A 15,006-nucleotide genomic window follows, 5' to 3' on the forward strand; every position below is an offset into this window, starting at 1 on the left:
ATTTGCCAAAATCAGGATAAGAACTCCGTGTTTGTAAGTAAATGCACATGCACAATTCTGGAAGCTGTTATGCAAACACATGACTGTTTTATACACACACTGGGGCACATCAGTATTTTAGCCATGTTTATGTTGTTTACTGCCCATATTAAAATATCAGTGGTCTCAAACTGGGTACAGTAGATAAACATTGCTTTTAAAATACAGTATGGGAGAAAATCCAGGAATATGATGTCATCAGCAGAGGGATGAGTCTGCTATGTTCAGGGAGGGGCAGTAAAACCAGAAGTTAGACTCATTCATACTACAGAAGGAGCTTGGCTGTTCCCAGAGACGTGTTGCACTTCACTCATTTGTATCTGCTTAGTAGTGAATTTGCAGTCAAGGTATGTTTTTCCACTTCTCTTATGTATGAAAATTTCTTGTTATTAAAATCAGTGTAGTTTTTTTCTTCTTGAAAACCACTAATTGAATTCTTAATGTTTCTGGTTCAGTGACAAAAGATCTGATGTTGTTATTTTTCCGGGAACACAGAGGAGAAAAATAATTATTGCTAATGTAATTTTATAACTTGTCAGAGTTTGTATAACTGTAGAGTTTACAGAAAAATGCTTTATTTCAAATTACCAATGTATCAAAAACACAGGGTGCTTCACCTCCCACAGATACTATCTAGTGTACAGGCTATGGGACAGTAAGGATTTCTCCTGTCCAGAAAATATTTCATGTCTGTCATCATACTATGGGAACAGTTTCTTTCATTACACAACAATAACCAGAAAGTACAAGCAGCTAACTTTGTTTTCAGCTGAAGAAATTACCTACAAAATAGTAGAGAGAAACCAGAGGCAATTCTCTTCTGTACATACTGATAATTTTTTCTCTATTTACTATTTTGATTGTATACTTTGTTGGGCAGGATGTGCGAGTGTGTGTGGGTGTGTATCTTATGCTGCTAACCTGTCTCTGCACGGTTCGAATGGCAAAGGCTAAACCTTTAGAGTTTTCACCTATATTATAAAGAAGAAGCAAAGGTTTGGATGACCTTTAAGCTGCACTATCAGGTTCTTTCTAACACCTCTATGCAAATAAAAAATTGCAGTAGGACTTAGAAGATGCCAATAAACATAAAGAACAGCTTAGAGCTGGGATTGTAATCAGAATCATGTAACAGAAAGAGGAAAAGTTGAAATATATGTTATACTTCTAGCTATTCATTTTCCATTACTCAGTATCTTAAGAAGCTGTCCTAGCATAATAATAGTAAGTAGCCATAAAGTCAAAATTGTTCAAATAGTTTGGCACTAAAATTCTTGTTTTTATATGCTGTGTGTAATCTTGCAGATGCCATCTCCTAAGATAAGAGTATACTTTTATCATAAACACCTGTACATATTTTCTTAAGAAGCTAGAAAACCGTTGGGAAAAAAACCCTTCTATTTTTACAGCTGAGTCTCTAGTATTGAAGTATCAGCATATTGAGAAATATCAGTCATATGGTTTTTATCTTGCCTGCTGCTCTCTGAGAATGTGCAATCACCAAGAAAAAAATTAAGGAAGCATCTTAGCACTTCAGGATCATTGGTAGACTTCCAAATATATTTGTCTTGTTTTCAGTATGAACAGTGAAAACACAAAGAGAAAGGATAAATACACCAAATTTAATTAGGACCTTGAAATAACCAGAGCACAGACGCCTCCAGAAAATCTTTGTCAAGTTTTCCACTGGGCCTCTGAGCGCATGCTAGAACAAGACTAATTGAGTTACTCAGAGTTACCTGAACATTTTGTACTGACAATCAAACAAAAGAACAGCTTTTCCTACTGAATTTAAGCTTCCTGAAATTAGCATCTCATTCTTGCGCAGGAAAACAGCTTTAAAAATTCTTATAACTAGGTAATATTTGAAGTATTTCCTCAGGAAGAAAACAAAAGGAATTTGAGAGAATTTTAGCACATTCATTATGGAGACCCTAAAACTTGTTGTTTAAGAATAGCCAGTATTCGATAGTCTGGTTTTCATGGAAAGAAGGGGGTAAAAATCTCTTAGATGCCTAAATTCCCCTGTTTCCAAAGTTACAGTAGGGGAAAAAAAAAAGAAAGAGCATATTGCAAGTCCAGGAAAACTTACCAGCAAATAGAGCTTTGATTTCAAAACAAATTCCCTCTCAGTAATCAAATCAACAAGAGTACACCTGAACTTGTTAGCAATGCTACTCAATATGAAGTTAAAATAAAAAAAAACTGAGAAAAATGCCATTTAGCTAAAACCTTCACTTTTCTTTAAAATTACACATTAGCCTTGTTCTCTTGCCCCTCATGTTTTTTTAAAACTCCCTCTCAGTGTTCCATGCAGCTGCATTTCCCCCTTATCTAAAGGTTTATCTTCCTTCCTTCTTGCATTTAGCATACTTCACGCAGTGAGCTGAAAAGTTTTGTGTCTGCCTGGCTGACACACAGGTGTAAAGAAACAGAGAACTTTGAAGTGGAGACAAAAGCTGTCCTTAGCCAGCCCTCTGTAACCAGGGTGACTCTGGGTGAGTGGGTAGCTAGAAAAGAATCACACCCTACAGCGCAGTCTTTGGGTGCTCACTCACAAACCCAGTGGGTGGCAGGCAGATGGCTCAATCAGCTTCTCCCCTGGGATTAAGAGGGAAAACATCCCAGAACTGTCACAGCCCTGAGGTAGGTAGGCTCGACCGCAGTGGGAAAGCTCAGAGGATGAGAGCACCAGAGCAACACTGAATTTATGCTCTGCAGGTTGTCTTCATACAGATGAAGTTGTAACTGCTAGTGATCACCACGGTGGTGACACCTCATTTGCTTAGAAGTAAAGTTAATGAACTGATTCTGAGGGTCCCTGGTCATGGTCCAACATCCCATTAAGGAGTTAAATACTGGAGAACAGGTGCAAATGGGATACAGACCAGAGAAACACAGGGAGTAAAACTGCCTTCTGAAAGCATGTGTCTTCAGTCTGACGATAAGCAAGTCCAAAGCATTCAAACATTGTGGCAAAGCTGCTGTATCAAATTTCACCAAAATACTTCAGGACTCTCGATATTCCTTGAAAGGGTGGACTTGACTTACTTTTGCTGCTGTGCTATATTTAACTCTCCTATATGTTAACTCCTCAACTTGATTCAGCAGGGTTGGGCTGGTTTGTGTGATCCCTGTAAACAAATCTGATCATCCAGGTTTGCAGATTCATTAGTACTGAGCTTTGCATGCTAAGGTATGTCAGAGTGGTGATAGTGTTGCAGACAAAGGCACACTTCAGACTTTGGCAGTTTGCAGAGAACGGAGCTGCCAAAATGATGAAGTCCATTTTTCCCACTTGTGTTATCTGAGATTACTGTCAAAATCCACAAAAAAAGGGTGAGTGAGCTATGATTAGTGGTTCAGGTCTTTTTAACATTAACAAAATTTATACATACATGCCCAGAGGTAGAACTGGCCACATGTGCTTTTCCTCCTGCATTGTTCCTGCTTTGGTAGAAGGGAGTACACTGCAGGTAACCTTTTTGGGACCCTCACCCCAATGTCTGAAGGTGGTCTGTCCCTTTGCCATGGCTGTAAGATTTCCTATCAGCTGTCTGACTGACTGAAGGGCTGCTGCTCTGAAGTGTCATGGTTACAAAAGGTTCCCTTCCAGAAGGGTGATGTGATCCCTCTACACAAACACATGGAGCACAGCAAAAACCCAAGCCACTTTCCTCATGTGAAGGGTAAGCTGCCTGCAGAGCATGGGCAGGCCAGTAAAGAGGAAGTGTTTCATTTTTAAAAAAAAGCAACTTTTACGTTCTCACAATTCAAGGGTGTGACCTGATCCTTAAATAGGTAAGTAGGAAGGCAGAAATATTGCAGTACGTGTTTGTAGCTTTTCTCTCAGCTCTGCGTGCACCTCTCACCTCTTTCTCCAACAGTCTTTCTCTATAATAAGCTATATTCTACACTCTCTGTATTACATTTGGCTTCTGTTTAGATTATAAGCTCCTTGAGGCACAGCTTGTCCCTCTGCTTGCACGACTTTTGCACATTGATTATACCTGAAGCCTCCGGTCATCAGTGTAACACAGACAGATTATGGCAGTGTCTGCAGAGCAGTGCTCCTGGTCCTACCTACTAGACTGTGGAAAAAAACACACCAGGCAAACATCCAGATGAAGAAACATAAAAAAGTGGTACAACTAACCACATAGGCTAGAGCCTCAGCTGGACTGAATGCTCCCAGGGCCATCCAAATCAGCATCAGCAGAGTAATAACAGTGTATAGCAGATGAGGTCTTACAGATCTCAGCAGAGATGAATGATTTGCTCACTGTTAGCCTGCTTAACGATCATTTCATTGACACATCCTTTTTTTCTGGTTTCATTCTCCAGAGGGAAAGGTCTGTGAAGGGCTTGTTTTCCTAGATGTGAAATCAGGAGATTAGAAAGAAACTTATGCCATGTCTGTTCCCTTACCTATCACAATAGGTGACACAAAATACGCTCCAAATCAAATTTTAGCCTTTTAACTGTACATCTTGAGTTCAAGGCTAAACTTCAGCCAGTGAATCTTACAACAAGTCTAGTGTCATCAGGTTATTTATTATAATGGTCTCATCTGAGTCTGTGATACCTGAGCTCAAGGATGAATTTCTTATTTCTTTTCTTCAGACTGAGTCACCTACAACAAACCCTCCAGACACTGTTTGTACTCTGGAGAGCCCTCTCACATGCTCTTCGTGCAGGATCCTGTTTTACCTGCTCAAGACCAGCTCACAGATGGCCATTCTCCTTGGCTTCACCTTACCGTGCCTGGTCCTTCTAGTGCTGGGAGTGCACACAAGCCACTTTCTCCCGGAATACACAGCAAAAGGGCAGACAAATGCTTTGAGGCACTAAAGGTGACTAGGAAATAATTGCTTTTCCGGAAATTCTATCTCCTCTCTCTCTATACACACACAGATGTATATATAGACACACACATATATACGCATCCATATGGACAAACACGTATATAGATTTGCTAGCATCTTGTTGGAGATGTAAAACACATGTAAAAAAGTGTCCTTTTGCATAATGACATTATCCATGCAGGCCTGTCCTACACATTACTAGGGGACAATCCTACATGGAGCCTTCACCACTTTCTTCCCAGATTTTTTGCATTTTACAAAACAATCAGCAAATATTTTCATCAGAGGTTTCTGATATGTCCATCCATTAGGATCAAGAGAGTTCCATTTGTTTATTTATTTTTCTTTGTCTGGGCAAGAATCTTTTTTTTTGTTCCAGTAAATGCCAAAATTTCCAAGTCATGAGGATCTGGGACTATTACTCATGGGCAGATAAACAAGTAAATGTGGTTATCTGCTTCCAAGCCTTCAATCTGTGTAGAGATTTACAGTAAATAGCAAACTCAAATAAGATGGAGAATTTGGAATAGCCATTTACAAGAACAGGGGCACTGGTTCAAGACTTAAGAGCTTTCTCAATAGCTTAATTCTATTTTTTTTTTTGTCCTCTGTGAGTTGCAAGTTCATTTTCAAAATAATAGTATTCCAACCTGGTTAAAGTAGTCATAATGAATTAGACATGAATGCAGTTCTTGAATGGCTGGGATATTGGTCACAGAAGTTTTAATTTATTAAATGTGCATTTTTTTAAAAACAGCATGTGCAGGCAGATCACATAAGACAACTGTGTGCTCTCACCTTCTGCTTAGATCATTCTTCTCAGAAATTTTTTTTTCATTAAAAGAGTCACCTTATGGCCCAGAAATTACAGTCAGCTGGCTCAGCAAAAGGGACATTTCCCAGAAACAGAAGGAAGTAAAAGTAACAAAGTGCAGTCAGCTTTGTGTAGGTGTTTCCTGCAACGTTTTGGAAATAGTCTTTTTTGGAAATGTAAGAAGACAACAATTTGTTTTCTTCTACAATACATGTAGAATACAATGTATTCTTCACAATACATTTAGTCTACAAATTGGCATTCGAATCATACCACAGTTTATACGGTCTGAGACATCTAGAGCTTCATTCTGCTATACTTTGCATCATGTATCACTGCAGACAGGTTAAGCAGTTTCCACTGTACATTTGTCTATGGTTTCAAAAAAGTGTTACATGGAACATATTAATAAGGTTTGCCTTAGAATAAATGGACTCAGGTCAAATAACTAAAAAAATCAAAGAGAAGTTTGACTTTAAACACAACAATCAAACAATTTCAGATTTTGGACTATTTTGAAGTTGGGTAAAATAGAGATCCATACTGTGTAAACTATCTAAGTTTTCTAACATTTTAAAGGAAAATTCCAGATAAAGCATATACCTGACTTGGGCAGGAACCCTTATTTGTTGTTTGGCTTGGAACCCTTTTCTTTCTTGGGAAATTATACCCCTCTTTTTCTCTTCTTCCTTCCTTCCACCCCAACATCAGCATTTATCCTTCTTCATCCTTCCTTTCTTCCCAGCAGCAGCATTTCTCCTCTGTTTTCCTTAGCAGCATTATGTTCCCTTCCAGAACTCACATCCGCTCATTTCCCCTTCACTTGTTCCTGCCCTGACATCCTGCCATGAGCCTTTGCTGCCTGCTGCAGAAAACTGTCGCATGCAATTCTACACAGCGCTTTATGTTCTATAGTAGTGGCAAAAGTGATGGTACACAAGTTCAAAGGTGACACTATTAACTTTAATCACAACATTTTTCAAAATTAACAAAGTCAGTCAGAAGACAAAATTCCAGTTTCAGAGAAAAATTGGTAAAGAGTCTTGACATTTTTAACAAAAGCAAGAAAACAAAACACAGAACAAATGCACACACAAAGGATAAATCTGCCTGGGAATGGGGAGCACAGATAAGGGATTTTGAAAGAGACGTCTTCCTTCTTAAGCAAGTGCCTGGGGGATAAACTGTAGTGAATTGGGCTTCTTCATTCTATCTTTTTTTTCTGGAACTGCTCCACTTTGTAAAGATATTAAACTCTTAGTTGACCAAAAAGAGCAAAAGTGGATCTGGGTCTCCTGTTGAGCTGTGGGCAGTCAGTACATCTTCTCCTTTGCTCAAAACCAGAAATAAGATCTTCAAAATATTTTCTGTTACATTGCCCAAATCTTTTGTGAAAAATCTCTCTTTTAAAATCAGTTTCTTTGGAAATTTTCTTTTTTTGATAGTCATTTTAAAAGGAAGAGAAAATTCCACTCCTCAACAGTTCAAAAAATATTTCCTACGTAGCTGTCGTAATACGTGTGAAGTACCAGAAAGCGTGATCCATTAACTGTGACAGAGTAGAGAGGCAGAATCACCTCCCTCTCTGGCCACTCCCCTTTTGAGGCAGCCCAGGATACAATTGGCTTTCTGGGCTGCAAGTGCACATTGCTGGGTCATGTCCAACCTCTGATCCACGAGCACCCCCAAGTCCTTGGCAGGGCTGCTCCCAATCTGTTCATCCCCCAGCCTGTATTGATAATGGGGATTGTCCTGACCCAGGTGCAGGACCCTGCATTCTGCCTTGTGGAACCTTATGAGGTTCACAGGCCCATCTCTCAAGCTTGTCAAGCTCCTTTTGGGTGGCCTCCCTTCCCTCTGGATGGCATCCCTTTCCTCCAGTGTGTCAACCACATCACACAGCTTGGTGTCATTGGCAAACTTGCTGAGAGTGCATTTGATCCCACTGTCCATGTCAACAACAAAGATGTTAAACCTTTCCTTTTTCTTAGTTTTGGGTATGATAGTTCTTTGAAGGAGCTGTGGCATATGTTAAAGGAATCTGTCTCTCTGACTAAATACTGTTACCCTGTATTTTTTTGTTGGGTCTGACATTCTGGAAAGAGCAGATAGACATATCTTCTTTGTGAACACCAGTGCTCAAACCCCATGTATACAGAGTGAAAAACAAACTATCTGCACCAGGTTCCAGCAAGGCTTTGGCATCTCCTGCTGCTAACAAAGGGATAACAATAAATTAATGCACAGTTTAATTTCAACACACTGGCAAAGTCTGAAAAGGCAAAAAAAAAAATGTAGTCCAAACACTGACTCTTGTAAATCGGCACTGTAAATCACACTTCTTCTCAGCTGGAGAAGTGTCCTGAACTTTCCAGACCTCTCAGTGTTGAAAGCCACATCCATGTTAGTACAGTTTAATCATCAAATCCCTATTAGTATGCATTTGAATACTTAGTTCTTCCAATAGAGATACAGTGTATTCCCAGTTAAGAACCGGAGTACCGCTGGGTTTTCAGCAGAAAAACAGTCTCTGTTTGGATCCAGGTTTTATCTGCTGTTATTATCAAGGTAATTGCAACACTGTTTGAAATTCACTATAGTTACTCACACACACCATTTTCAACATGTACATCTGGCTTTGAGCTTTTCTTTACAATATACAGACTATGGTGATTTCTAACCATGCTAACTGAAAACTAACCTCTTTCAATTGCAAATGCTTCATGTACTGGCTAAGTGAGGGGCAAATACATGAAAATAATATGAAATGACTGTCCCAGCTGCTCAAGAAATAGTGTAGCGGGATGTGTTTGACCTAGGAAGGGCAAAGCAAAATGACTTTCTGAAGTTTATCATTTAAGAAGTGAGACATGCTACAGCCTTGGCTTCTCCTTGAGAGGGGAACTCACCATTGCTTGCAATGCCACCTTCTGCTTTTAGTTCTTAAAAGAACATGAAATTCAAAACAAACAAACAAACAAACAAAAAGCCCCAATTCTTTTAGTAAAAACAACCTGCCATTTAGACAGTAAGTATTGTGTCATGCTTGTATTGCCTTCCATGACACAAATTAGTGATGCTGAGGATCATTCTCTGAGATGGTCCATGAGAAAAGCTTTTCAGGAAGTTAAAATCTGGTAGCTACACTACTTTAGTGTAGCTGTTGTCAGAGGTTCTAAATTAAATTGGACCTTCTTCAGAAGCCCATGTATTAGAGGTGCTAACTTGAACAACCTGGGTAAATATCACCTCCTCTGAATTCCACCTGCTTGAAATTGAAGATGTAATTTTGCTTAAACATTATACAATTAATCATACTTTCTAGCCTATTCTGTTGTCAGAGCCCAATGTGCTGTTCGAAAATTACACCATTACTCAGTGAAGCCATTCATATGTCCTTTCAGTGAAAGACATTAAGAGAACACAAGACATTATTACTAATTTACAGGAAGGACTGATTCTGCTTGTGATGCCTTCCATGCTAAGGACTCTGTTTGCAGAGACCCATCAGTATGTGGCTCAGCAGTAGAAACAGCAGTAGTGACTGAAATATTTCTAGTTGCTGACAGGGATGACTTTGTAGTAACAAATGTGTTTTTCAGACATAATATGGTAAGTGAGAAAATCTTTTATTTTTTTGCAAAATACAACAGAGTAAAATAATCAGTTACCTGTGTGATTGAGGAAAGCAGTAGCTGTCAAAGAAATTGATATGAGACTTTGGAACAACAACCAGTCAGCCACACATTCTGCGAGCTTCTAATATTTGCTATTGGAGAGAGTTGGGCTTCTTTCAAAGGCCATACTTCCGAAAGACAGGGGTGAATATGTGCAGAAAATGCTGCATTATTGCAAATACTCGACAACAGTAGAAACATTATAGAGATTGGAGACACTGGAGATGGTAAATCTCTGCTTTTTTCATAAATGGCTGCCAAAATGTTCTCAAGGTGCTAGAAGCAAAGTGCTTTCAGGGCACAGAGCCAGTTTATCTGAAAGGCAAATCACTCCATTAAGTATTTAATGCTCAAAGGGACCACTACTGACAAATACTATTTGGCCATTAGACCTTCACATTTTACCTAGTCATGAGAACCTAATGCTGCTACTCAGGGAAAAGAGCAGTATTTCAATTGCTAAGAGAAAAGAGTGGCTAAACTGAGCTGAAGAGATCTGGTGGGAGTAACGCAGCCAGCACAAAGTTTTAGAGAACATCCACGTGCATGTCAGTGAGGGAGACTTAAGTGGAGGTTTGTGCACTGCTGAACAGCTCTTTTGTGCCTCCACTACAGCAAGGCGAATAAAGGAGCATCAGTTACCATGTCTACCTGGGGAACTGGTGTGCTTTAAGATTTACAGCTTTTTCATCTTATAATTCCCCCTTGATGCTCTACTAATATCATTCATTTCTTTCTGCAGAGTATTCCCATTGTTCTCTGTAATGAAGATATCAAGCAATTTATGTCACTGGCGCACCACTTCAGTGCTCTCCTGTCTTTCATACTGAGATCAAGCCTGTAACTACTCAACTAGTTGAACCCCAAGACCAGTTCTGAGAACCCACCCTAAGAACACCTCCTCCAAGACACCTAGCAAAAACTGTCATCAAGCCACTTGAAAATTTTTTTTCCCAGCTTATCTGTTTTTGGCCCAGTACTTGCAATAGTTTTGATCTGTCTGGGTTTCAGGAAAGTTTGTTTTCTAAAGCAGGAAATTCTCACTTTAGCAAAGAAATATAATCTAGCTGCACAAGCTACTCTTGATAAAATCACAAGCATTTTATTTCTTTATCACTGGATACAGGTTAGCTTAGCTATTCAGTGGGCTGAGGTTATTGTCTGCCAGTTGAGAGGCACATTGTACTGTTTGATACCATCAGACCTGCTGTTTCACATGGTATCGAACTCCTACAATGGATATTAAATTGGTTTCAGACTGCTAGTGTGTTAAGCTCTGAATTTTGTAGTGGTGATGGGATACAGCAATCCCTTGTCTACAACAGAGAATTCTTGTGGTGCCTGCAATGCTCAGGGGGGTGGATACAACCTCCTTTGTCCATGTTCCAACCTGATAAATCTACATGTCATATCATAAAACTCAGGAAGTTTATAGTCTCTCATTTGTCTTCAGTTAAACTGTGCAAGTTATGATCATTCAGCTTTGTAGTTGGACACCATGAATGCAGCAAAGTTAAGGGATATGCAAGATTTCAGCACCAGGGCAAGATTTAGGTTTTCCCAGTGATCCCTGTGTGGTTCCTGGGGCCAAGGCATGCTATTTTCACTGCAAGCAGGACTTTTGCTGGACAAATGTGCAGTTTGGCTGACTTCCATCCACTGTTATTTGGAAGACAGTGCAATGGGGGTAGATATTATCAAGCTAGGCATTGAACCACCTAGGAACAGGAACAAATTAAGTTAATAAATTATCATCTTCTCAGGAATAGATCCAATGTTGAGTGTAAACTCTTTAGAGATGAAAAATGTGACCAAACCATAATCTGGTCACATTGGAAGTGAATGTGACCCAGCTGGAAGAAGCCTTTCAGTTAATGATGGAAACTAGTGGGTTTTGTCAGTCTCAGCAAATAAGACCAGGTTTTGAGTTTATTTCACCCACACTACAAACCAAGTGTATTGTTGTTCTTTACTTATTTCTACCTAGAAATAATCAGGGCCCCAGACAGCGCTGTCTCCATCAAGCACATTTCCATTCCCCTTCACTTGTGTTACTTGCAAATTTGCAAGAGCCCATGACTTGCATCTGCCGTCTTCATCTCTTTATTTTCCTCTGCATCTCCTCTGTCTGTGTCTTTGAGAAGGTGAGCCACTTAGTCTGAAGGATGGACTGAGTAAGAATCTTAAACAAGTGCATTCAGGGATGAGCCCTATCCTGGCGTTATTTAAAATGCCTGCTTGGGGAAGTAGCAGCATTCCTGCTTATACTATTGTTGTAAGCTAGTGTTTGTTCACAAAAGCACCAAAGAACTTGAGAAAAGGAAGCAAAAAACTTGATGCCACTTGCAAAGTTCAACCCTGTACCCCTTACCTTACCAAGGATGAAATACAAAACATCGTTTTGGACCAAACAGGAAAATCAAGTAAAGATAACCCAAAAGAATGTAAGTTAGACAAGGCAGCAAATGGACACGAAGCTCAGTGCTGTGCTCAGGGTTTTCTGAAAGCAAATGCTGTCAACGAAGCCCAAAATACCAGTATGCAAAAGCAGACTTACCCAGTATCATATACATGGGAAACCACAGAGGACTGATAAGACTCAGTGTCAGAAGTGACAGGGCTCACCCCATCTCTGGAAGAGCAGACATAGCTTGTGAGTGCCCTAGTCCAAACCTGAACCCTAGGCATGGGCTGAATCTGCACCATGCCATAGTTTCCATTAAAAAGTTCTCGAGGAAGAATTCTTGTGATTGACTGTTCTTCACTCCTGCAGTGCTTTTGCAATGCTGTTCCTACTGCAGCTCCTAAATTTCTCACTCTACTGATGCTAAAAGGCTAGTTGTTGTCTGAGCTTTGGACAATGAGCACTCATGGATAACCTTACCTGTTCTTATATGGGAAATGCCAAAAAGAACAGAACAAAATACCCTGCCAGCCTTGCAGAGTGAGCTTGTGGTCAGTTTTCTCCTGTTTGAATATTTTCCTTCCCAGTTGTCAAAACATTTTGAGTAAACACTACAACACACACGGAAAAAGTGTAGATCCAGCTGTGACTTGAGTGTGTTATGCAAGATTAATGTGCTTTGCTGTAAGAGAGTTAGAAAGTTATCATCTTGGTTCAGGGACACACAGAGCTTCTTGGGACTCGTGACACCAGATTGTGGAGCAGAGTCACATGAAGTCGAAGGGGGCAGGAGTGGAGTGGGCCCATGAAGAGCAAACTCCTGAAGAACTAAAGACTTGAGAAGAGTAGCAAATAATTCTGTATTCACAAGGAGAGGGAGAAGGAGTTGTGAGATTGACATCATAAACCTTGCAATTCATGATATTCTCCAAAGATGGAAAATTGAGATTCAATAGTTATTTAAGTATTTATACTAACTTGAAATAGCTTCATAAAGAGAAATACTCTCAAATAAGCTTGTGGCCTCTTAGTATACAGGCATGTGAATCACCTGAGTTCCAGATTTTATTCCAAGTTAAACAGAACAGAGACTTGGAAATAGGTCTTTCATCTGCCCAATGACTACAAAGAAAGGAACAAACTCGCTTATGTTTGTTAACACTTAGATTTAAGATCTTCATATACCGCATTTCTTCATAGACATATACTGTCTTGAGAAAGCTGGAGATAGGGGAAAAATAACTCTGTAAATCAGAACAGCTTAAACTTTCAGTGTGTGCTGGGAGGGGGTGAAAGACAGTAATATCTGTTTTAAGAGTGGTTTGATAGTTTTTGAATTAAACTTCTTTCTACAATAATAAAAGTTGCCGAGAAGTACAGGAAGTTCTACTGTGTTTACTAATCCATCATGTGTAAAAGGGAAAGGAAAAGCTGCACAGCATTAACATAATAGAAATCTCCAGGAAAACAAAATGCTAAACCAGCTATTAAGGTTTAAATTTAACTTAGGGAATGGTTGCTGTGAGCACATCACTATGCACAGGTTTTGTATGCATCACATTTTCAGTTCTTGATGGACCCACAGTGCCAGACCTCATTTGCTTTAATTGATAAACTCTAATATTAGGTGAAGGTTTATTGTGGAAAAACAAATGAGGCATTTACCCTCATATTTCATTCCTTCATCCAAACTACGCCATGCTATGATATGCCTCAAAACAACCCTAGAACAGTATTCAAGAGATTTAGTATTTTCTATTATTTATTTGCTTATACCTGTCCCTTTTTAATTTATTGACGCTTTGATGCAGCCTTTCTCTGCAAAAGGAATGTTCTCACTCAATGTATCACCAACAGCAATGTTTTGATGGGATACTTTCTGAAGTCCAGGATCTGTGAAAGGTTTCCATGCAAGAGTTACACAGCTCCAAAGAAGAGCTAAGTGAGCTAACACATGCAACAAAACTGCAACTAAATCTTTATGGCAAGAGCACTCCACCTAACCCTTGTGCTCACCACTGACTGGAAGTGTCCATGTAGCCTCATAACAGATCACCTGAGAAATTTTAACAGGAAAAAGATTTCTGAGAGACTGAACCCACCCATATTTGTAAAAATACTCTTAGTAAAATTATTGCTTACTTATTATAATAATACATGGCATTTATAAATATTACAAATATAAATATTAGATGATCAGAGCTATGTGGCAGCACATTGCTGATTAAATGTGTGTTTTCTCTTCTCCATAATTCTGAGATGGAAGAGAGAATATTTCTTCAAGGAAAGTGGTTAATTGAAAAAGTTATTTCTTGCTGAACATTTTTAGCATATGTTGCCCTTGAGACAGTTGTGAAAAGCTAAAATATAGATAGGCTTTACATCAGTTTTGAGCTCTGAAAACTAGGATTGTTTTAAAAGACTAATTCCCAGGAGACTCTTTTCCATATCTTCTTCTGCTATAATTCTGCATTTCATTTTAGAACTATAATACTGTATTTTATAGTATCTATAGTGGTCTATTACACCTTAAGATTTTCCTTTTTTCACAGTGGAGTTATGCCTCCCAGCCTCTAATGCTTGTGCTAAGATCATGGGGTAAAGGAGCCCCAGCAAGGTAGGAGGGTGCTTCAGAAAATCCAGGGTATCTTACTTGTCTCCAGAAGACCTCTCAGAGGTCCTATATCATATACCAACCCCATGCAGGTATCCCAGACAGCCTGCACTTTCCAAAATATCCATATCCAAGCACCTAAATTGCCTTCCAAATACCTGACTGTTGCTCTCCCTCAAAATCACAGATTTTTTTAATTGTCTCTATGCACACTGAATACAGCTCCTCGGGTCTTCTGTGAAAAGAAAGGCAAAACTCCCTATTACTATGCCAGACCGATTTGTCAACAAATGTAGATTTCTATTTTAATTTCCTGTGCATTCCTCCTGCTTCACTGACTGAATGTCTCTGCTTAAGTATTCAAGTTCTTTTTCTCTCTCTGGTATTTTCTTTCTTCTCTAACCAGCTAACTGAAGCAACGTAAGGACTAGAAAGGTAAACAGAACAGTAGATATGTGCTGAAAGTTGGCTCCAACAGCCCAGTGTGGCACATGGTAGTCCTGATGCAAAGACTAACTCAGCATTTAACAGTCTCCAGTATTCTCCTCTCAACTTCTTGCTGCTCAGGTTCTGCTTTCCTGACACCCAGGCTG

The 15,006-nt window shown here is 39.4% G+C and overlaps 1 protein-coding gene across 1 annotated transcript in view; it reads left to right on the plus strand.

Annotated features, from left to right (window-relative positions):
• Positions 1 to 315: 315 nt before the first annotated feature.
• The window catches only part of BDKRB1 (bradykinin receptor B1), a 35,745-nt gene continuing 21,054 nt past the window's right edge, over positions 316 to 15,006 (plus strand). Inside the window, exon 1 of the mRNA XM_027673916.1 lies at positions 316 to 386. The gene's annotated coding sequence lies outside the window, so the exon portion shown is untranslated. The remainder of the gene's footprint in view (positions 387 to 15,006) is intronic.

This window comes from Neopelma chrysocephalum, unplaced genomic scaffold (assembly GCF_003984885.1).
Source record: "Neopelma chrysocephalum unplaced genomic scaffold, ASM398488v2 Primary Assembly neopelma1_24, whole genome shotgun sequence".
In the NCBI taxonomy this organism is placed as follows: domain Eukaryota; kingdom Metazoa; phylum Chordata; class Aves; order Passeriformes; family Pipridae; genus Neopelma; species Neopelma chrysocephalum.